The sequence below is a fragment of the Mauremys reevesii genome, linkage group 12 (genome assembly GCF_016161935.1).
Source record: "Mauremys reevesii isolate NIE-2019 linkage group 12, ASM1616193v1, whole genome shotgun sequence".
In the NCBI taxonomy this organism is placed as follows: domain Eukaryota; kingdom Metazoa; phylum Chordata; order Testudines; family Geoemydidae; genus Mauremys; species Mauremys reevesii.
In genome coordinates, this window is record NC_052634.1 from 46,257,358 (window position 1) to 46,277,926 (window position 20,569).

The 20,569-nt window shown below is 53.4% G+C and overlaps 2 non-coding genes across 2 annotated transcripts; one reads left to right on the forward strand and one right to left on the reverse strand.

Annotated features, from left to right (window-relative positions):
• The first annotated feature begins 4,503 nt into the window (after positions 1-4,503).
• Positions 4,504-4,577, forward strand: TRNAT-UGU. The gene has a single exon. It is a non-coding gene; the product is annotated as a tRNA-Thr (tRNA).
• Positions 4,578-17,093: 12,516 nt separating this feature from the next.
• Positions 17,094-17,287, reverse strand: LOC120376434. The gene has a single exon (XR_005587313.1). It is a non-coding gene; the product is annotated as a U2 spliceosomal RNA (small nuclear RNA).
• Positions 17,288-20,569: the final 3,282 nt, after the last annotated feature.

Genomic DNA, 20,569 nt, shown 5'->3' on the forward strand with positions numbered 1-20,569 from the left:
TCCTCCCCAGTGCTGCCCATCCCCTCTTCTTCCCCAAACACCCCTTGAGCTCCCCTCCCCAGTGCCGCCCATCCCCTCTCTGCCCCGCCCCAACACCCCCAACCTCCTTTCCCCTCTCTGCCCCCATCCCCAAACACCCCTGAGCTCCCCTCCCCAGTGCCGCCCATCCCCTCTTCTGCCCCTGCCCCATCATCCCCTGAGGACCCCTCCCCAGTGCCGCCCATCCCCTGAGGCCCCGCCCCAAACACCCCTGAGCTCCCCGATGCCGCCCATCCCCTCTTCTGCCCCTGCCCCAACACCCCCTGAGCTCCCCTTCCCCAGTGCTGCCCATCCCCTCTCTACCCCCGCTCCCAAACACACCCCTGAGCTCCCCTTCCCCAGTGCTGCCCATCCCCTCTCTACCCCTCGCCCCAAACACCCCTCGAGCTCCTCCCCAGTGCCGCCCATCCCCCTCTCTGCCCCCGCCCCAAACACACCCCGACACAGTTACGGGGTTTTGGAGGGGAACAGGAGAAAGGACAAAAGAAGCAAGAGACAAAGAGAAAGGAGGGAGAGATGGATGGAGGAAAAGGTGAAACAAAAAGAACAAACCCTAATGTCCCCAGTGATTTTAAGGGACAAAATCCCAGGTACGGAATAAAATTCTGCCTCCTTAAGCTCGTGTTTTCCATGCCTAGAATTCAACTGTCACCTGATGGATCAGACTGAACAGGTTTCAAACCTCGAGGAGGCTCTTACCTTCTAAACAGGGACGTCTGTTTTCTAGTAAAATCAGGAAAAGGGAAGGAGAAAACTCGAAAGAGGTTCCTCCTGGCGCTCAGGTACCTGAACCCGAATACTCCCTCAGTCCTCAAAGAGAGACCTGGAGAAGGAGACTTGCTGAAGCAAAGCCACAGGGGTCTCTGAGGTTTCCCTGGCCCCTCGCCCCTGTCCTGCCTGGCTGATGTCAGCATCTCTCTGTGAGGTCACCACCTCCCCACCGCCTTTGACCAATAGTCTGAGGTCCTGCAAAAGGCCTTTGTGATGTCACTGCCACACCCCTCCCTTGCTGGGCTAATGTCCTGCCCCTGGCCAGCACTTTGGAGGTTTGAGCTACTCCCTGTGGATCACCCCACTCAAGGAGTGTTCGTTCTAGGCAGCAAGCCGGCTAGACAGGAAAACATCAGATGCTGCTCTCAATGCTACACTCAGTTTTTCAGAAATTAGTCGACTTTATGGCCAGAAGGGACCATTAGAGCATCTAATCTGACCCCCTGCATATCACAGGCCTCCTGTATGACACAAGAGCTACTTTTGGGGCAAACACATTCCAGAAAGGCATCTAGTCTTCATGAAATGACATCAGGAGATGGTGAATCCACCACTTTCCTTGGTAGATTGTTCCTGTGGTGAATCATCCTGGCTGTTGAATATTTGTGCCTTAGTTGTAATATGAATTTTTCTCTTTTCACTTTCCAGCCACTGGGTCTTGTTATGCCTTTCTCTCCTAGATTCAAGAGCCCTTTAATACCCAATCTATTCTCTCCATTAAGGCCCTTCAACACTTCAATGAAGTCACCTTTCAATCTTCTTTTGATAAGCGAAACAGGTTGAGCTCGTTCAATAGCTCACTAGAAGGCATTTTTCTCCATCCCTCAGAACATTTATTGGCTCTTTGGTCATCAGACTCCTGAACTGTAGCTGGATGTGGCTCTTGTTCTTCTGCACAACATAGCTCCTGGAGAAGAGGGATCTTCAAATGTACATTCCTATGATACCTTTGTTTAATTGATGAAAACATAAACTAGACAGTTAGAGGATTGGAACTGATTTCAGCTGATGGACAGCTTCGCTAGGTTTTTGTGCATTTGGACAGTGAAATAATGAGTGTTTACATTCATATCAAGCACCCCCGTATAGTGGAGCTCCTGAACATAATGAAGAATGGAAATGAAAATGTTTTCCTTTTTTTAAAAAAAAGAAAGAAGGTTATAAGAGAACACTGGGGCTTGAATCAAGGATCACTTGATCTACCATCAAGCACTGTACCACTAAGCTATACCCCCATGACCATGGACTCATGATCTCCAAGACTTTGAAGGACAGACCCTGCTTCCTCGAGATCCTTTGCCATTCCCAGACCAGAAGTGGTTTTAAAAATGGGGTTTGATTAAACTTCTTAAATGTGGCAAACACCACAGCTTGCACACCCACCGATATAGCTTCTCCCACTGACATAGCTGCCACCTCTTGGGGAAGTGGATTAACTGCACCCACAGGAAAACTCTCTCCCCTCAGCATAGAGCAGTGGTTCTCAAGCTGTGGGTCAGGACCCGAAAGTGGGTCATAACCCTGTTTTAATGGGGTCACCAAGGCTGGCATTAGACTTGTTGGTGCCTGGGGCTGAAGCCAAAAGTCTGAGCCCCACCACCCAGGGCTGAATCCCTCAAGCTCTGGTTTTGCCCTCCCCCAACTGGATAAGAGGGCACAGTGTGAAATATTTGGGGACCACTGTTTTAGGATGACGTTCTCAATCACTTCTATGAAGTCCAATGAAAGCTATTCCTCACCCACCTACCCCTCCATCAGGACCGACTAGGTATGTTCTGCTGCCCTTCACTCATGCAGGAAGGATAATAACATTTCATTCCACTCAATCCTAAAGTGATTTGTAACCTGCCACCAGCCAAAACTGGTCATTTTGGGAAAGTGGCCCCATCATGCTGCATAGCTAGGCAGAGTAGGTGTGTCTATGCAAACGCGGTCTGTTCCTGAAGTCTTTCCCCCAGCTCCTCACTAGATGTGAGGGGGGAGCTCATTCAGCCCCTGCTTCCGCTTAGTGTTTAAAAACTCCTTATTGTCCCTATCTCTGCTGACATTAGATTTCTCCTCCTGTCTTTTCCTTGATAGTTCTGATGAGGTGGCTGAGTGGTTAAGGCGATGGACTGCTAGTCCATTGTGCTCTGCATGCATGGGTACAAATCACATCCTCATCGGATGCATTTAGTCATTACTCTTCCTTTGTAGACAACCATGTCCCCGTTTGGTACAATGTTGCTTCTTGCAAACAAAAACCTTCTCAGAAACTCAGAACTCTCTTGCTTTAAATAAAATGTCTAAATCCCAGATTTCTTAAAAAAAGAAAAATTCTCTAGTCCTGTATTTCTTAATTTATATCTCAAAAGGTAACATCCTCGTCATCTCCTCCAATCACTCTGGGACCTGCCCAAATTATTAAAATACCCTCAACCCGAGCAAGGCCAGAGCAGTGACCCAGAGCTAGTGTCTAGGCCAAGCTGTTCTGAAGGAGGCAACTCAAACATTTTCTCCCTGCTTCCCTTGGCAAGGTCTGACTGGGAAAAAAAAATTCCCCAAACTGAAAAACCAGTACTAATCTGTTTGGGGACTTTGGTTTGAAAGTATTATTGTTATTATTCTCTTCTGAATCAGTTCAGTTGAGTCTTTGTCCTCCAGGTGTGTTTCCAGCTAAAACCACATTGAGGGGACTGGACCACTGACCTATCAGCTCTTAACACCCAAACTTTCAGTAACTCTATTATCAGTGCCTGCGAGTGTAATTTAAACCATAGGTTCATCTAGCTCTGAATCTTGTCTTCTGACAGTAGCCAATACCAGGTGCTCCAAAAGCCAGTCTTTAAGGTACCACCGGGAGTTGAACCCAGGATCTCTTGTTTACAAAACAGGTGCTTTAACCAGCCAAGCCATGGTAACTACTGTTGCTTAAAGCAGCGTGTTTGCTCACACCTGACTCTCTGCCAATCCCCACTGGGCCCTTACAAGTGTTGCTCGTGTTTGGCTTCTGTAAAGCAGAGGAGCAGGTGAAGTTTTGCTCCCAAGGTGTGTGTGCGATTCATTGGACAGGTCTACACTAGGAAATTAGGTTGGTGTAATTACATTACTTAGGCTGGCAATGCAGTTCTATCAACCTAATCCCGGTGTAGATAGCAGCTCAGCTGTCAGAACTTTCTGGAGCTATGAAAGGAGAGAGGTCCGGCCTCTGTAGCAGGAATGCAGGGCAGGCGAGTTCATGGTGGGATACTGGTGGAGACCAGTTATGGTGATATAATGACCAGCAGCATTTACACTGACAATTTGGCACAAAGCTCTAGGCCTCTTGTCGAGGTGGTTTTATTTTGTTGCCAGACGTGGCATTGCAGTGTGTGCACCAGCCAAAAGCTGCTGACCGAGGGAACGTTGTGTGTTTTTCACACACCTGAGCAATATAATGATGCTGAAATAACTTTGTAGTGCAGACCTGGCCAAAGATTCTCTCTCTCTCTCTCTCTCTCTCTCTCTCTCTCACACACACACACACACACACACACACACACACACACACACACACACACACACACACACACACACACACACACAGAGAGCTTGCAAGGAAAACCTCACCTGCTCCTCTGCTTTGCAGAATCCAACACAAGCAAAGCTTTTCAGGCCCCAGTGGGGATGGCAGGGAGTCAGGTGTGGGCAGAGAGTGTCCCTGAGCCACAAGTAGGCACCATGGCTTAGCTGGCTAAAGCACCTGTTTTGTAAACAGGAGATCCTGGGTTCAACTCCCAGTGGTGCCTTGTTGAGAACCTCTTGGAGCACCTGGTATTGGCAGCTGTCAGAGAACTAAATGGGCTTTTGGTCCAGCCCAATATGGTTGTTTCAATTACACTCACAGGCACTGATAACAGAATTACTGAGAGTTAAGAGCTGATAGGTCAGTGGTCCAGCCTGTCACAGATGACCCCCCTCCCTCTGGGACAGGGGCAGGTCTGGGCTCTCACACCAAATGGCTCATTGTGGCTGCCAGAACCTGTGGGCAGCTCATTTAGTTTGCACTGAGGGTTGAGTCCTGCTTTGTGCACCGTGTGTGAGAATGAAAATCCTAAACCGCCCTTTGAAATAACAGATGCAGCAGGACGTGTTATTGTCCCTGCCCCAAAGCACACAGACCAATGGAGAAATGCTGTCAAGTCCAGGGTAATACTCCACTGCCAGTTTATCTTTTTTGCTTGCTAAACTCCCTTCCAACCTTGAGGGCTCCCAGAGCCCAATATTGAGCTTGAGCTGAGATGTCTACAGTGCAAATTTACCACCCCATGGCCCTAGCCTGGGAGCCTGCACTGGCACAGGAAAGCCATGAGTGTTTCATTGCAGTATGGACATAGCCCCAACCCACTCAGCTTTGGAACCCATGTCCCCTGCCTAGCAAGTGCTATTGAACTGAGGATGAGTCCCTCAATCAGGGTCTGCCAAGCACAGTTGTACTGCCCTTGGTTCACACAACAAGGATAACAACCCTTTATTTCTCCTGCCCCTGTAACATGGAGACTGGGAATCCAACACCAGCCACAAGTGATCATTTCGGCAAGCAACCCAACCTATTTCCAACATACTGTAAAATCCACATGCAGACTCATACACGAAACCTTCCAAGAAAATCTTCCTGAGGGGGTCTGAAGCACCTGCTGCTGGAGGGAAGGAGGGAGCTGTGGGTTGGGATTGAGGAGCAGCGTGAGGAGGGGGGGCCTGTGGATTGGGATTGAGGGGCACTGGGAATAGGAGGGGGCTGTGGGTTGGGACAGAGGAGAAGGGTGAAGAGGAGCAGGCTCTCGTTGGGAATGAGGAGCAGTGAGCATAGGAGGGACTGAGGGTTGGGACTGAGGGGCACTGGGAAAAGAGGGGACATGGGTTTAGGCTGAAGAGCATCTTCATTTGGGGATCCAGCAGGACAGGGGAAGGCAGCAGGTGATTCTAATTCCTTAGGGATATTTGTGTGTGTGTGTGTGTGTGTGTGTGTGTGTGTGTGTGTGTGTGTGTGCGTGCGTGCGTGCGTGCGCGCAGGGAAGGAACATGCTCTATGCCCAGAGGCTTTTATTCCTCCAGGCTGCAAGGACAGAGGGGCTGTCAGGAAGTTGCCCCTTCAAACCCAACACAAAAAGGCCCTTCTGAGGAAAGGGAAAATCCTACAGAGAAAAAGTAACATCAAAGAGGACTCTAGCAAGACAGTTGAAGATCTTGGGGAGTAGTTTATCACCTGACCAGGGGCTTGAACCCTGAACCTTCAGATTAAAGGTCTGATGCTCTGCCAACTGAGCTAGCCAGACTCACAAAGCAAAAGAGCAAGTTGGTGCAGAGGAGAAACTAGTCAAGAAAACAAGAGCAGGAAACAATAGGGGAAACCTGCTGCTCTCTCTGGCCTGGTCAACACTGTGAGTTTATATCAAATTTAGCAGTGTTAAAGGGCATTAACCCTGCACCCGTCCACACAATGAAGCCCTTTATATCGATATAAAGGGCTCTTAATACCGACGAGGGGAGTAGCGCTGAAATCGGTATTGCCATGTCGGATTAGGGTTAGTGTGGCCACAATTCGATGGTATTGGCCTCCAGGCGCCATCCCACAGTGCACCATTGTGACTGCTCTGGACAGCAATCTGAACTCGGATGCACTGTAAAATCGGAATAATCCCGTAGTGTAGACATACCCTGTGATTAACAACATTGGTGGCTAATTGAAAGGCTGATGGTTGAAACCCAAGTGAAGATGGAGGTGGTTTTTTTTAGTCATGAGGGTTTTTTTTAGTGATGAGAATCCAGTACATTTTAACAGGCAGAAAAATCTCTTCAATGCTGGTCTAACCTCATTAGGCAAGCATAAGTGACACTTTTGCCAGATGCATTGGTGGTATAGTGGTGAGCATAGCTACCTTCCAAGCTAGTTGATCTGGGCTCAATTCCTAGCTGATGTGATGTTTTCTCTGCTGGGAAGTGATTTAATTTCAGTCACATAGTATCAGTTTATCAATGGAATGAGAGAATCCATGTGCTGCAGGTCATTCAACACCCAGTGGAGGAAGAAAGGGGCAGGACTATACAATGAGCTGTTGGAGTTATCCTGGTATTACAATGTTTGGTTTATTTTTAAAAAAACTTCCTTTACTTCCATCTCCCTTTTAGACTCAGAGGCTTTAAGGTCAGAAGGAACCAATGTGATCATCTAGTCCGACCTGCTGCACCTTGCAGGCCCAAAGACCCCACCCACCCACTCCTGTAATAGACCCGGGAGGGGAGGCAGCTCTGTGCTCTGCCCCTCCCCCAGGCAGCACATGGAGGCCCTCTGCTCCCCTCCCCCCATGGGTGTGCAGAAATGTGCCAGCAGCACTGAGATGGCTCCCTGCCCACTCTGCCTCCGTCCCTCCGTGCCACTCTCAGAAATGGCCGGCATGTCCCAGCATCCCCTGGGGTGGGTGGAGTGTCTCCATTCACTGCCCCTGCCCTGAGTACCAACTCCGCAGCTCCCATTGGCCAGGAACTGCAGCCAATGGGAGCTCTGGGGGCAGCGCCTGCAGGCAGCGGCGCACGGAGACTCCCTGGCCCCGCCCACCTAGGAGCTGCTGACGCAGGATTGTGTGTACCGGTCACTTTGGGGCTGCAGTGCCCGGGGTAAGCGCCACCCCTTCTGCACCCCAACCCCCTCCCCCAGCGCAGAGCCCGCACCCAAATTTCCTCCCAGAGCTTTGCTTGTCTTCCTTTCACCCAGAACCGTCTTTCTTCTCCTGGGATGCAAGTAGCCATCCCTGGGAAGCCAAGAGGCAGGCACAAGATTCTGCCTCCCAGCAGCCAACCGCACCTCCCCAGGCTTTGCAGAACGACTGGTGGTTCTCTACTAACCCCACTTAGTCACACTGAGGCGCTTAGCTTCTGCCCTGCCTTCCTCAGCTCGACTTTCCTCTTTTGCCCCATTCCCACCTCACTCCCTCCTTTGGCAAGTCACACAAAGGAGGCCAGCAGGAAGAGCCGGCCGCCATAGGCCAATCTCCAAGGGCAGAGGAGACCAAGCCACAAGGCTTCAAAAGGTGACTGGCCAAGATCCTCTAGCTTTCCCCTGCTGATGCCAAGGCTTTTTCTCACCTCATTTCACCACCCTCTGCCATGCAGGGGTTGAGTTTATCACAGGTGTTACCCAAAATTGGGCCAGCTAGTAAGCGTAGGGAGGACTAATGACCCACCAGAGTTTGGCAGAAAGCAGCACAGTTATTATACTGACAGCTAAGCTCAAAAGAAGAAGTGGGGGGGTGTCACACTCACACTTACGCTCCCAGGACATGCACAGCACTGGAGATGTCAGGATTCTGCAAGGTAAGTGTCCCACAGCACAGCTATGGATGGTGCGATGAAGGTAAGTCTTCCTGAGGCACAATGAAATACAACGCAGAGAACCACTGGCCAGGTGGTCTGGGCAAAGGGCATTCACTGGAGGTACAAGCTTGTGAGTGCTCTCCTGAGCACATGGCCCCTTCCCCTTTTAAGGGCCTGCACCTCATGGCCTGCGACTGGAGATGACTTGGCTGCATCTGGTTGGTCACACCCCACCTTGGGCAGTGTCCATGCTCTGGGTGTGTGATCGCTGCCTAATTAGAGTCCCAGACACCTTGTCTACCTGGGAGCTCTTCTGCTCTTCAACCAGCCCATTCATCCCAGGAGCATTGCAGGAGGGGGAAAAGGCACTTCACAAGCATTCAGAGAGGGAGAGGAGACAAAAGTGGGAGCGGGGGAAGTATAACAGACCTTTTGAGCATAGAAATCACTGCTGTTCCTACAACAGCAGGAGCTGGGAAAATTAAGCCAGCATGTTTCTGCCTGGTTTTGAACCAGGGAACTTTTGTGTGTTAGGCAAACGTGATAACCACTACAGAAACTCTCTTGCAAAGCTTTGCTCCTCCCTTCATAAGACCATAAGAATGGCTATACTGGGTCAGACCAAAGGTCCATCCAACCCCGCATCCTATCTGCCAACAGTGGCCAATGCCAGGTGCCCCAGAGGGACTGAACCTAACAGGTAATGACCAAATGATCTCTCTCCTGCCATCCATCTCCACCCTCTGACAAACACAGGCTAGGGACACCATTCCTTACCCAGCCTGGCTAATAGCCATTCATGGACTTAACCTCCATTCATTTATCTGCAAAAAGAACGAGGAGTACTTGTGGCACTTTAGGGACTTACAAATTTATTTGAGCAAAAGCTTTTGTGGGCTAAAACCCACTTCATCAGATGCATGCAGTGGAAAATGCAGCAGGAATATATATATATATATATATATATATATATATATATATATATATATATCTATAGATACACAGAGAACATGAAAAATGGGGGGTGGAAATACACACTATAATGAGAGTGGGCAGTTAAGGTCAGCTATTATCAGCAGGAGAAAAAAACCTTTTGTAGTGATAATTGGGACGGCCCATTTCCAACAGTTGACAGGAAGGTGTGAGTAACAGCAGGGGGACAAATAAACATGGGGAAATAGTTTGACTTTGTGTAATGACCCATCCACTCCCAGTCTTTATTCAAGCCTAATTTAATGGTGTCCAGTTTGCAAATTAATTCCAATTCAGCATCTCTCGTGGGAGTCTGTTTTTGAAGGTTAGTTGTTGTAATATTGCGACTTTTAGGTCTGTAAATGAGTGACCAGAGAAACTGAAGTGTTCTCCAACTGGTTTTTGAATGTTATAATTCTTGACATGTGATTTATGTCCATTTATTCTTTTACGTAGAGACTGTCTGGTTTGGCCAATGTACATGGCAGAGGGGCATTGCTGGCACATAATAGCATATATCACATTGGTAGATGTGCAGGTGAATGAGCCTCTGATAGTGTGGCTGATGTGATTAGGTCCTATGATGGTGTCCCCTGAATAGATATGTGGACAGAGTTGGCAATGGGCTCTGTTGCAAGGAAAGGTTCCTGGGTTAGTGTTTTTGTTGTGTGGTTGCTGGTAAGTATTTGCTTCAGTTTGTGGCCTGTCTGTAAGCCAGGACTGGCCTGTCTCCCAAGATCTGTGAGAGTGAGGGATAGGTAGTAGATCCTTGATGATGCAATGGAGAGGTTTTAGTTGGGGGCTGAAGGTGACGGCTAGTGGGGTTCTGTTCCTTTCTTTGTTGGGCCTGTCCTGTAATAGGTGACTTCTGGGTACTCTTCTGGTTCTGTCAATCTGTTTCCTCACTTCAGCAGGTGGGTAGTGTACTTGTAAGAACACTTATTAGAGATCTTGTAGGTGTTTGTCTCTGTCTGAGGGGTTGGAGCAAATGCAGTTGTATCTTAGAGCTTGGCTGTAGACAATGGATTGTGTGGTGTGCTCTGGTGAAAGCTGGAGGCATGTAGGTAAATATAATGGTCAGTAGGTTTACGGTATACGGTGGTGTTTATGTGACCATCGCTTATTAGCACTGTAGTGTCCAGGAAGTGGATTTCTTGTGTGGACTGGTCCAGGCTGAGGTTGATGGTGGGATGGAAATTGTTGAAATCATGGTGGAATTCCTCAAGGGCTTCTTTTCCATGGGTCCAGATGATGAAGATGTCATCAGTGTAGGGCAAGTAGAGTAGGGGCATTAGGGGATGAGAGCTGAGGAAGTGTTGTTCTAAGTCAGCCATAAAAATGTTGGCATACTGTGGGGCCATGCGGGTACCCATAGCAGTGCCACTGACTTGAAGGTATACATTGTCCCCAAATCTTTATGAATGAGGACAAAGTCACAAAGTTCAGCCACCAGGTTTGCCGTGACATTATCGGGGATACTGTTCCTGACGGCTTGTAATCCATCTTTGTGTGGAATGTTGGTGTAGAGGGCTTTTGGGCCTGCTGCTTCTCTGTCTGGGAGGTTTTTGTCAGCCCTGGCACACAAAAAGGGCATCATTCCGAGCGCCCACGAAGGCGAGATGAATTTTTGCCTGCCTTGCTCAGCTTGACTTGCTTCCTCACCCCATTCCTGCCTTAGATCCTGGGTCAGCTGGTGGCTGAAGATGGTCCATTGTCTCAAGCGGTGCCAGAGCCTGACACAGTGCCCCGGGCCGCCTTTGCTCTGCACATGACTGCTTGGGGTGGCCAAATAGGTAGAGCAGCCCCTGCCCGGCCCCAAGCTCCACCTATGTGCATTGTCTTTTCTCCAGGTAAACAGGGTTGCCTGGGCCTCCTCTCCTCTCCGGGGTCCTCTCTCTGCAGCCCATTTTATTCCCACTGGCCAGAACCGGCTGTGACTCCTGAGCTGGGTCTCCGGGTCACCAGGTCACCAGTCGCTGGGGTCTCCATCCTCCAGGCCATCAGCCGGGGTCCCAAGTCCCTCTCTGGTCCTCTGTAACAACAAACTCCCTCTCCCCTCCCCTCGTTAAACCAGTAACACCCGGGGACACTGAGTCCCACTCCCTGTGCATGCAACCCACTGGAAAACACAGAAAACCCCAAGAAAATCCCCCACTTCGTCACAGAGCCCAGCACCTCTCCTCCTCTGGGCACCTAGAGCAGAGGCGGCTGGTGCTGACAGCTCCAAGGGAAGGCTTAAAAGCCACAGAGCAACTGAGGGCAGGGCTAGAGGAGGGGAGAACCATGCCTATGCGTGGCCAGCAGACAGCCACAAAGACACCCGGCCAGCCTGCTCCCTGCCGTGCCAAATACCAGGGGCGGCTCTAGCAATTTCGCCGCCCCAAGCACGGCAGCACGCCGCGGGGTGCGCTCTGGTGGTCGCCGGTCCCGCGGCTCCGGTGGCCCTCCTGCAGACGTGCCTGCGGAGATTCCGTTGGTCCCATGCCTCCGGAGGAGCATCCGCAGGGACGCCTGTGGGAGGTCCACCGGTGCCACCTGCCACCCTCCCAGCGACAGGCAGAGTGCCCCCCGCGGCATGCCGCCCCAAGCACGTGCTTGGCGTGCTGGGGTCTGGAGCCGGCCCTGCCAAACCCCCACTGAAGGCCACCCACAGACCAGCATGCAGGGCGGCTGCTGATGCTCTGTGGCCATTATCGAAGACGGTAGGAAAGCAGGGCCAGCCCCCTTGGTGGCGCCTCTTACCATTCCCACTCCAGGTGCTCACTTTGGCAGTGGGGCAGGAGATTTTACCCCAAGAGGCTTTTCCCCAGCTGGCGAGAAGCAGAGAAACACCCAGGCTCCCAAGGTGCTATGTAACAACCCCCCTCAGACACAGGGACAGGAGCACACTTGGAAGAGGGAAACTGCTCCACACTCTAGCCCGGGCAGCTGCCCATTTTCTTTGGCAAGTCAGGAAGGGCAAAGGCGAGACTGGAAGCACCTGGGGCTCATGCCCCAGCCTTTGTGACGCCCAACCCCCAACTCCTTCCCGGGGCTCTAGCTGAAGCCAGAGCATTGGCCTGAGCAGCTAAGAAGAGGTTCCAGCCCTGAAGGGAGCAGGACGTTCAGCACAACGGTAAAACCGCACAAGCACAACCACGAAGGGACTTGAACCCTCAATCGCCTGATCCGAAGTCAGACACTTTATCCATTAGGCCACGTGGTCACACAGAAAAAAAGCCCTCCAGGCACTTCTATGGAAAAGGCCGACACTGACGCATCCGACGAAGGGGGGATTCACCCACGAAAGCTCATGCTCCAATATGTCTGTTAGTCTATAAGGTGCCACACGACTCTTTGCTGCTTTTGCAGACACTGTGTTTCTCAGGTCAGCTACTGAGGGGGGCCAAGACTCTCTGCGCACAAGAAGTCGAGTTCCCAGTGAGACGTGAGACTTAATTCTCTGGAGCCAGGTGCAGGGCTTTGGCAGGGAGGCTCAGGCATGGGGGACTGGGGTGCAGTGGACGGACCAGCTGTCTAGGTGCGGAGATTTAGTCTCCCTGAGGAGGAGGAGGGGGAATCCTGCTGACAGGCAGTGGCCAGGGCCGGTGCAACCACTAGGCAAACTAGTCGGCCGCCCAGGGTGCCAAGTGGTTGGGGGCACCAAAAAGCGCACTCAGGGGAGGCGGGGGAGTGGAGGTGAGCTGGGGCAGGGGGCTGGGAGGTGGGGGGCTGCCCACAGCAAGTAACAGGGGTGGGGGTGTGCAGGGGCACCGCTCCCTGTCCCAGCTCACCTCTGCTCCGTCTTCTCCCCTGAGCACGCCGCCCCCGCTCTGATTCTCCTCCCCTCCCAGGCTTGCTGCACTAAACAGCTGATTGGCACCACAAGCCTGGGAGGCAGGAGAAGTGGAGCGGCGCCGGCGTGCTCAGGGGAGAAGGCGGAGCGGAGGTGAGCTGGGGTGGGGAGCTGCTGCAGGGGGGGCTGCCCGGCTCTTCCCCATGGCCCCCGCCCCTGCACTCCCTGCATGGTAAGTGGAGTGACCCAGCCCCAGCCTGGTCCACTCCCCTGGCTCCCAGCCAAGCCGCCGGCGAGTGCTGTGGGGCGGTTCCCCCCCTCCCCCAAGCTTGGGAGTCAGGGGAGCAGAGCAGGCTGGGGCCCCAGGCCTCCATGGGGGGAAGCAGAGGTGGGCTGGTCCCAGCCCTCCGTGGGGTGTGGGGGGCTGGCTACTTCCTGGGGGAAGTGGAGTGACCCAGCCCCAGCCTGCTCTGCTCCCCTGGCTCCCAGGCTTGTGTTGGTGTTGGCTGGATTTGTGCGGGTGTTTGTGTGTGTGTGTGGCTGGATTCATGCATGTGTTCGTGTATGTTTGCAATTGTGTGTGTGTGCATGCTCTGCTGCCTTCTGCCGGCGCGAGAACCATTTCTCCATATGTCACAGCCCCCATACCGTCGACCCTGATGGTGATTTCCCCATCTTACAAGGGCTGGCTGGCCTGACCTGTCTCCCCTCTGCAGAGTGTGGCGGGGGCTGCAGCTCACCCCCTGTGGGGCAGTAGGGCCAAGGTGCAGGGCACTGGGCTTCAATGCACCTGGAGAGCAGCTCAGGTGAGGCTGGGCAGGGCCTGTGGTGTCTGTTCTGCGTAGCCTGGTGCTGGGCCATTGCACAATCCCCACCCACGCCGCACAGCGCGCCCCGAGAGGGGGCCAAGCAGATGATCCAGCACGATGGGATAATTCTCATTGGTAGCTGTCCAGTGGCAGTGAGTTCCACAGGCCTTGGCACATGCTGTGTGGGGCAGGAGGTCCTTGTGTTGGGAGCAGTGGGAGTGAACTGTGTGCATTTGTGTCTCTGAGCACGATTGTGAATATTATGGTGTGTGGGGGGTGATTGTGAGTGCGGCTGGGGGTGTGATTGTTTCTCTCTTTGGGGGTTGGGCTAGCATGTCCCTCTGGGTGTGTTGTGTGTGAGTGTTCTTGGGATTGTGTGAGTCCCTTTGTGCATCAATGTGTGTGTGTGTGTGTGAGAGAGAGAGACTTGCTGCAGGATACAAAGTCCTGCAAAGCCATTTCCTACTGGTTAGTCCAGCAACACACTGACACAAACAGTGTCACAGACACACACACACAGAGAGTAGGGCTCAGCCCCACCAGCAGGGGGCAGCAGGGACACACACGTCTCTCCTGGGCCAGCTTGGACAATTTCCCATCAAGACCTGGCACAGTGCTGGTGCCCCCACACGGGGTGGGCAGTGACTGGGCGGGGGCGGGGGCAGGGCTTTGGGTGTATGGGGGCGGGGTAAGGCTTTGGGGAAGGGGCGGAGCAGGGCTTTAGGGGTATGGGGCGGAGGCAGGGCTTTGGGGAAGGGGCGGGGCGGGCTTTGGGGCGGGCACAGCGGGGGCAGGGGCAGGGCTTTGGGGGAAGGGGCGGGGGCGGGCACAGCAGGGGGCAGGGGCTGGGGAAGGAGCAGGGCTCATTCAGGCCAGGAGGAGGCTGGGGAGTCGCGGGGTGACAAGCTCAAGGGTGTGAACTCGGGGAAGGGGCCATGTGGGGTGGGTCCTTGGGGAAAGGGGTGCAGGGAGGGGTGTATGGGGGCAGTGTGGGAGTGGGGAGTCAGGGAAGGGGCAGAGTGAGGTGGGGTGCTGGGGAAAGGGGCAATGCGAGGGTGGTGTCTTGGAGAAAGGGGCGGGATTAGGGGAACAGGCGATGTGAGGGGGACCTCGGGGTTAGGGGCAGAGTGAGGGGGCAGGGCGGGGGCTTTGGGGGCGGGACGTGGGGAAGGGCACAACGAGGGGGCAGGGGTTTGGGGAAGGGGCGGGGCAGGGGCAGGGCAGGGGCGGGGCTTTGGGACTGGGGAAGGGCGGGGCTGGGGGCTGGGGGAAGGACTCATTCCGGCCGGGGCGGGTCTGTCCGGGGTGTCGCTGTCCCTGCAGCGGTGTTTGGAGCCGGGCTCCCCGGGAGGCGGGGCCGGGGCAGTGGAGTCGGTGGGTGACACGCGGCCGGTGCCTGGGCCCGTCGGACCCACCCAGACCCGCTCACACCCAGCCGGGGTTACAAGGGGCGCTGGGAACATCCCGCTGGGCGGACACGGGATCCAGCCCCCGGGCAGAGCTGGACCCGGCCCGCCCGACCAGCCGGGAGAGGGGGGCAAGCGGCAGCACGTGCCTACGCTGGGCAGCTTCATACCCTGCACCGGGGCGGGGCCGGGGCTCTCTGGGGGGGGGTGGGGATGAGGAGTTGGGGGGGAGGTGTCAGGTTGACCCAGGGACCCGCCCTCACCTGGGCTGGAGAGGACGGAGGCGCCCCGGGGCAGGCTGGGAGTTGTAGTTCCTGGCTCGTCTCAGAGCGGAAATGACGCACAGTTTGCTCAGACAACGCGCCCCCTCCCGGTGCACTCTGGGAAGCGTAGTTTTCTCTCTCTCTCCCTCTCTTACACGCGACCTTCTATTGGAGGAGGGGCCGTTACTCGTCACTTCGCCGCGCCCCTCCCCGCTCCCTGATTGGCGGAGAGAGCGCGGGACAGAGACTCGGCGCGTGGGGGGAGGCCCCGGTTCCCTCGCCCCGAGGCTTCGCTGCCCCCCCCCGTCGCGCGCGCTGCGGCCGTTGGGATTCGAATCCCGCTCGCGGCCAGGGGCGGTCCCGGAGCGGGGGAGGGGGCTGGGCTGCTGCGCTCTGTCCTCTCCTTATGCCGCCCAGGTGGGGAAGGTGACCGGGATGCAGGGAGCCCTGATGTCGCTCCTTGCTCCCCCCTCACAGCCCCCTAGGGGGGCACAGCCCAACATTGGGGGGAGCAGTAGCTACATATGCGAGTTGCACTTTAATGATACAGAGATTGCACTGCAGCACTTTATATTTCACAGTGTAAATATTTGTAATAAAACTATATATAGTGAGCACTGTACACTTCGGATTCTGTGTTGTAATTGAAATCAATATATTGAAAATGTAGAAAAACAAAATATAATCCCATAATTTTAAATTAGTATTCTATTTTTAATGGTGTGATTAAAACAGATTAATCATGATATTTTTAAAGTTAATTGTGTAAGTTAACTGCGATTAATTGACAGCCCTAGATTTGAATGTTTCTGTCCCATGCAGGACAAGCTGGAATATCTGTGTGCAGGGAAAGAGCCTGGGGGGAATTGTGCTGTGAAATTATTTCCTGTTCTGACATGTCCCCAGTTGCCCTTTTTGCCCTAACAGGCTGCAGCGCAACATCCATGTTTTGCTCCAGCTCATTCCGTCCTCCCAGGGGCCGGGGAAGGGAAATGGCTGCAGTGGAGCCAGTTGAGGGAGGGATGATCAGGGAGTTGCTGGCGGGTTCCCTTGGCGGGGAGAAAGGGCAGTAAATACACAGCGGGTGGGAACTTGCAGGAAGGTTGGTCTGGGTGGGAGAGGGCAGGAAATCCCCAGAGTGGGGGACAGGGTGTGACAAACCTGCTGGGATTTGTTTACTGTGAGGCTCCAGCATTTCTCAAATGTGGCCACCAGGGGCTTTTATTGTGGCCACAGCCTCCTGGGCTGTAATTGAGGGAGTGCAGTGGGGCTCAGGCTTCAGGCTTCTGCTCTGGGATGGTGGGCGGCAGGCTCAGTCAAGATACATGGAACGTAGGCTGGGTGGGGAGAAGTCTGTGTAACTCATTCAGTTATTGATATACATGTGACCTCGAATATTACCAATCTGTGTTCCCCCCCCCACAAAACCCCCCAACCAACCATCTCCCAAACAGACCCTCAGTCTGGAAAGCATTTGTCTCTCATGTTGTTGAAAAGACTCAAAGCAAACTGAAGAATCTCAGCTTTTAAAACAATCCTCTAGCAAGACAAAGAAACTTACATCTGTAGACTCAGAAAGCACTCCCAAGATATTTTAACAATATGTTGTCATGAAGAAACCAAAGTGCTAAAGAGGCCTGATATTTTTAACTATTTTAAAAAAATCTTCTCAAATCAGCATCTTTAGAGTGAAACTTTTTCTGCTTTTCTAACCAGACAGTTTTCCCCAAAAGGATAGGCACTGGTCCTGGAGACACTGCAATACCAGTGGACAGAGTGGACAGAGCAAGCAAGCTCCTATTCCATCCCCTTGTTTCAAAAATCAATTTAATATACAGTCCTCAAATAAAGGACCGATCAGATATTAAACTGATAAGAACTGACACTACGCTTGATCTTAGCTCCAAGGAGCGGAGAAGCGATGCTGAGAGTTTCGGATGCTAGGCAGCCGCTCTTCCCCCACTGCTTTCTACTTCAGCACGAGGAGCTCCCAGACACGCACCAAACACCATTCCCGACACTTTGATAACTAGGTAACTCGAAGCATAGGCGGCAGGTTTGTATAATTTTTGGTGGGGCCCAAAATGGTGGTGCCCCCCTGCTCCCGCCCTGTAAGCTGATATAAAATGAAGCTACAACGCGTCAGTGCCACAAGATTACAAGGGTCAATTAAAAGTGGAAAGTCAGAAGCAGCACTTGCCTACTTCAATATACAGTATTATATTTTGTTGCACCTGTTGTGATGAAGTGGGAATGTTCTTAATATTTTCTCTGAATACTGTGTGGGTGCCTCAGTTTCCCCTGCAAGATGCCAACTGAAGGTGTTGGGGACAAAGAGATCAGGTGGCCTCCCTGTCTGGAAGAGACACAGAGGCCAGAGGAGGGAGTGTCAGTTTGGAGCTGGCTGGGGAAATGGAGAGAGACCCAGAACTTGGGTCTGGGCTCCCCACCCCCCAAGATGGACCTGACAGAGGGGTTCTGTTTTCTGTACCAACAAGCTCTGTTTAAACTGAGGGGTTGACAGTGCAGGAGGGTGCTCAGGGTTGGGGTGCTGGGGGTGCAGGCTCTGGGGTGGGGCAGGGCTGGAGATAAGGAACTTGGGGTGCAGACAGGCTACCCCAGGGCTAGGGCCAGAGAGGACCCCCGCCCAGGCAGCACACTCACTCTGCACCATGGTCACTGCACATGCTCCTAGGGCCTCTCTCAGGTCCAGAAAGCCCACTCGCCTCCCCTGTGGTGGGTACCGGGCAGGGGGTTGCCATCAAGTGTGGCCTCCCCTGTTGCTGACCCTCACCATAGCCTCACTGGGGATGGGGGATGGGGCTGCCCCTTGCCCAGCGTGGGGCAGGAGTGGGGACTGCAGGGTGGTGGCGGGGGGGGGGGGGGACCCGGGTGTCCCAAAATGCACCCAAGCCCCAGCTGCTAAAGTCTAGGGAGCCCCCCTCCAATATCTCCCCTGTGGTGGGTGGGTGGGTGCTGGAGGGGGGGGAACTGCCAGCACATGCGGCTTCCTTCCTCCCCTGCTGCAGCCTGCTGCCCCTCACTCTTGTCTCACTGGGAATGGGGCTGCCCCTTGCCCAGCACTGGGCAGGAGTGGGGCTGTGGGGGGAGGGGGCGGATCACAGGGTCAAACCTCACAGAAGCCCCAGCAGCTGCTCAGGTGAGTGAGGTCCACTCCAGATGTCCATCTCCTGGCCAGAGTCCCCCTTGGCGTCTCTTCCAGGTGGGTGCTGGGGGGGGGGGGGGCGGGAGAGCAGGCTCCCAAGCATTTGCATGCCACTTCCCACTCCTCTCTCCTCCTCCCTCCCTTGGTGCTCCAACAGGCTGCCGGCCGCTGATCTCTATAGCCTTAGGCCAGGGGTCGGCAACCGGTGGCTCGCGGCTCGCCAGGGTAAGCACCCTGGCAGGCCAGCCCGGTTTGTTTATCTGCCGCGTCAGCAAGTTCGGCCGATCGCGGCTCCCACTGGCCGCGGTTCGCGGTCCCAGGCCAATGCAGGAGGCAGGAAGCAGCGCGAGCCGAGGGATGTTCTGGCCACGGCTTCCTGCCTCCCGCATTGGCCTGAGACCGCGAACCGTAGCCAGTGGGAGCCGCGATCGTCCGAACTTGCCGATGCGGCAGATAAACAAACCGGGCCGGCCTGCCAGGGTGCTTACCCTGGCGAGCCGCGAGCCACCGGTTGCCGACCCCTGCCTTAGGCAGAAGCAGCTGCAGGCAGCCTGCAGCACAAGCAAGGGAGAGAGGCACTGGCTGTTGTTTTTTTTTCAGGCAGAGAAGCTCCAAGGTGGGGGGGCAGGGGACGCTCCAGGCAGGGCCAGGGGAGAAACCCAGCTCCAAATATTGGTGGAGCACAGCCCCCTGTCTTGAATATTCCTGGTGCTCGAGCTCCTCGAGCCCATATAACCTGCTGCCCCTGGGTGGGGGCTTGGACCCAGGATGGACCGGCAGCCCCCTATCAGCTCCCCACTCCCCTACAGTCCCTGTGCAGCAGCTGCCTACAGTTCAGCTGTGTCCCTCCCCCCACTGCCATGTGCTGCTCCTGCCCTCTGCCTTGGAGCTGCTCCCCGAGACTCCTGCTTGCTGTGCTGGGGAGGAAGGAAGACAGGGGCTAATGTCAGGTGTCCCCTACCCCCTGCTCCTGCACCCCACTTACCCTATCTTCCATAGAGCAGGGCTCAGGAGGGAGAGAGCTTGCAGCAGCTGGGGTCTCAGCAAGCTGATCTAATTAACAAGGCAGTGTACTTAAGGGAAATGTGCATATCTCCCTCCATTCCCGCTGCCTTGCAGAGTGAGAGAGTTAACCCTTGAGGGCTCAGCCAATTGCTAGTTCATCATTTAGCAGCAAGGGAAATATCCCACCCTCTGACTCCTCTACCTCAACCAATCACAATCATCATCACTGTGTATCAGTATTAAATTGTTTGTTTAAAACTTATACTGTGTGTATATATATATACACACACACAGTCTTTTGTCTGGTGAAAAAAATTTCCCTGGAACCTAACCCCCTCATTTACATTAATTTTTATGGGGAAATTGGATTTGCTTAACATCGTTTGCTTAAAGTCGCATTTTTCAGGAACATAACTACAACGTTAAGCAAGGAGTTACTGTATAGACTGCTAGTTGGAAAAGCGAGAGGGGAGAGCACAGACTGAGTGGTTAGGCTTTGTATACTGAATAAAAGAAGGAGTTTTTTTAGTGTACCAGAAATCTAGTTATGAGGAAGGTTAGATCTAATAGCTTTATTTAGAAACTTGTCTAACGCTTAGGTGCAGATAGTCTGGTTTTCTTTTTGCTGGGGTGGGTTTTGAGTAAATCATTAGTCTGCTTGGTTTCTTTCATAATCTGAAGTGGATTGAGCCTCTAAATCCTTCTACTCCTCCCTCTCCCCTCAAATGTGAAGGGAACAGCCTCAACCTTTTGTCTTATTCTGCTTTGTAGGAGAAAGATGCTCTATGTAAATAGTCATGATCCATTTAGGTTAATTCTTATGCTGAATGGCGGGTAGGAGCGGGTATAAATCATTGGAGACTCTTGCCCCACTCCCTGTGTGGCCTGTATTTTTCTTTGTTTTAAAATGAGACTGTCTAGTTTTTATGTAAATATATTTGGGTGGTTTCACTCATATTTATATTGCTATGAATTTCATGTGCTCTTGTCTCACAGCAGACATGGGGGGAAAGCCTGTGGCAATGGACTTTGCA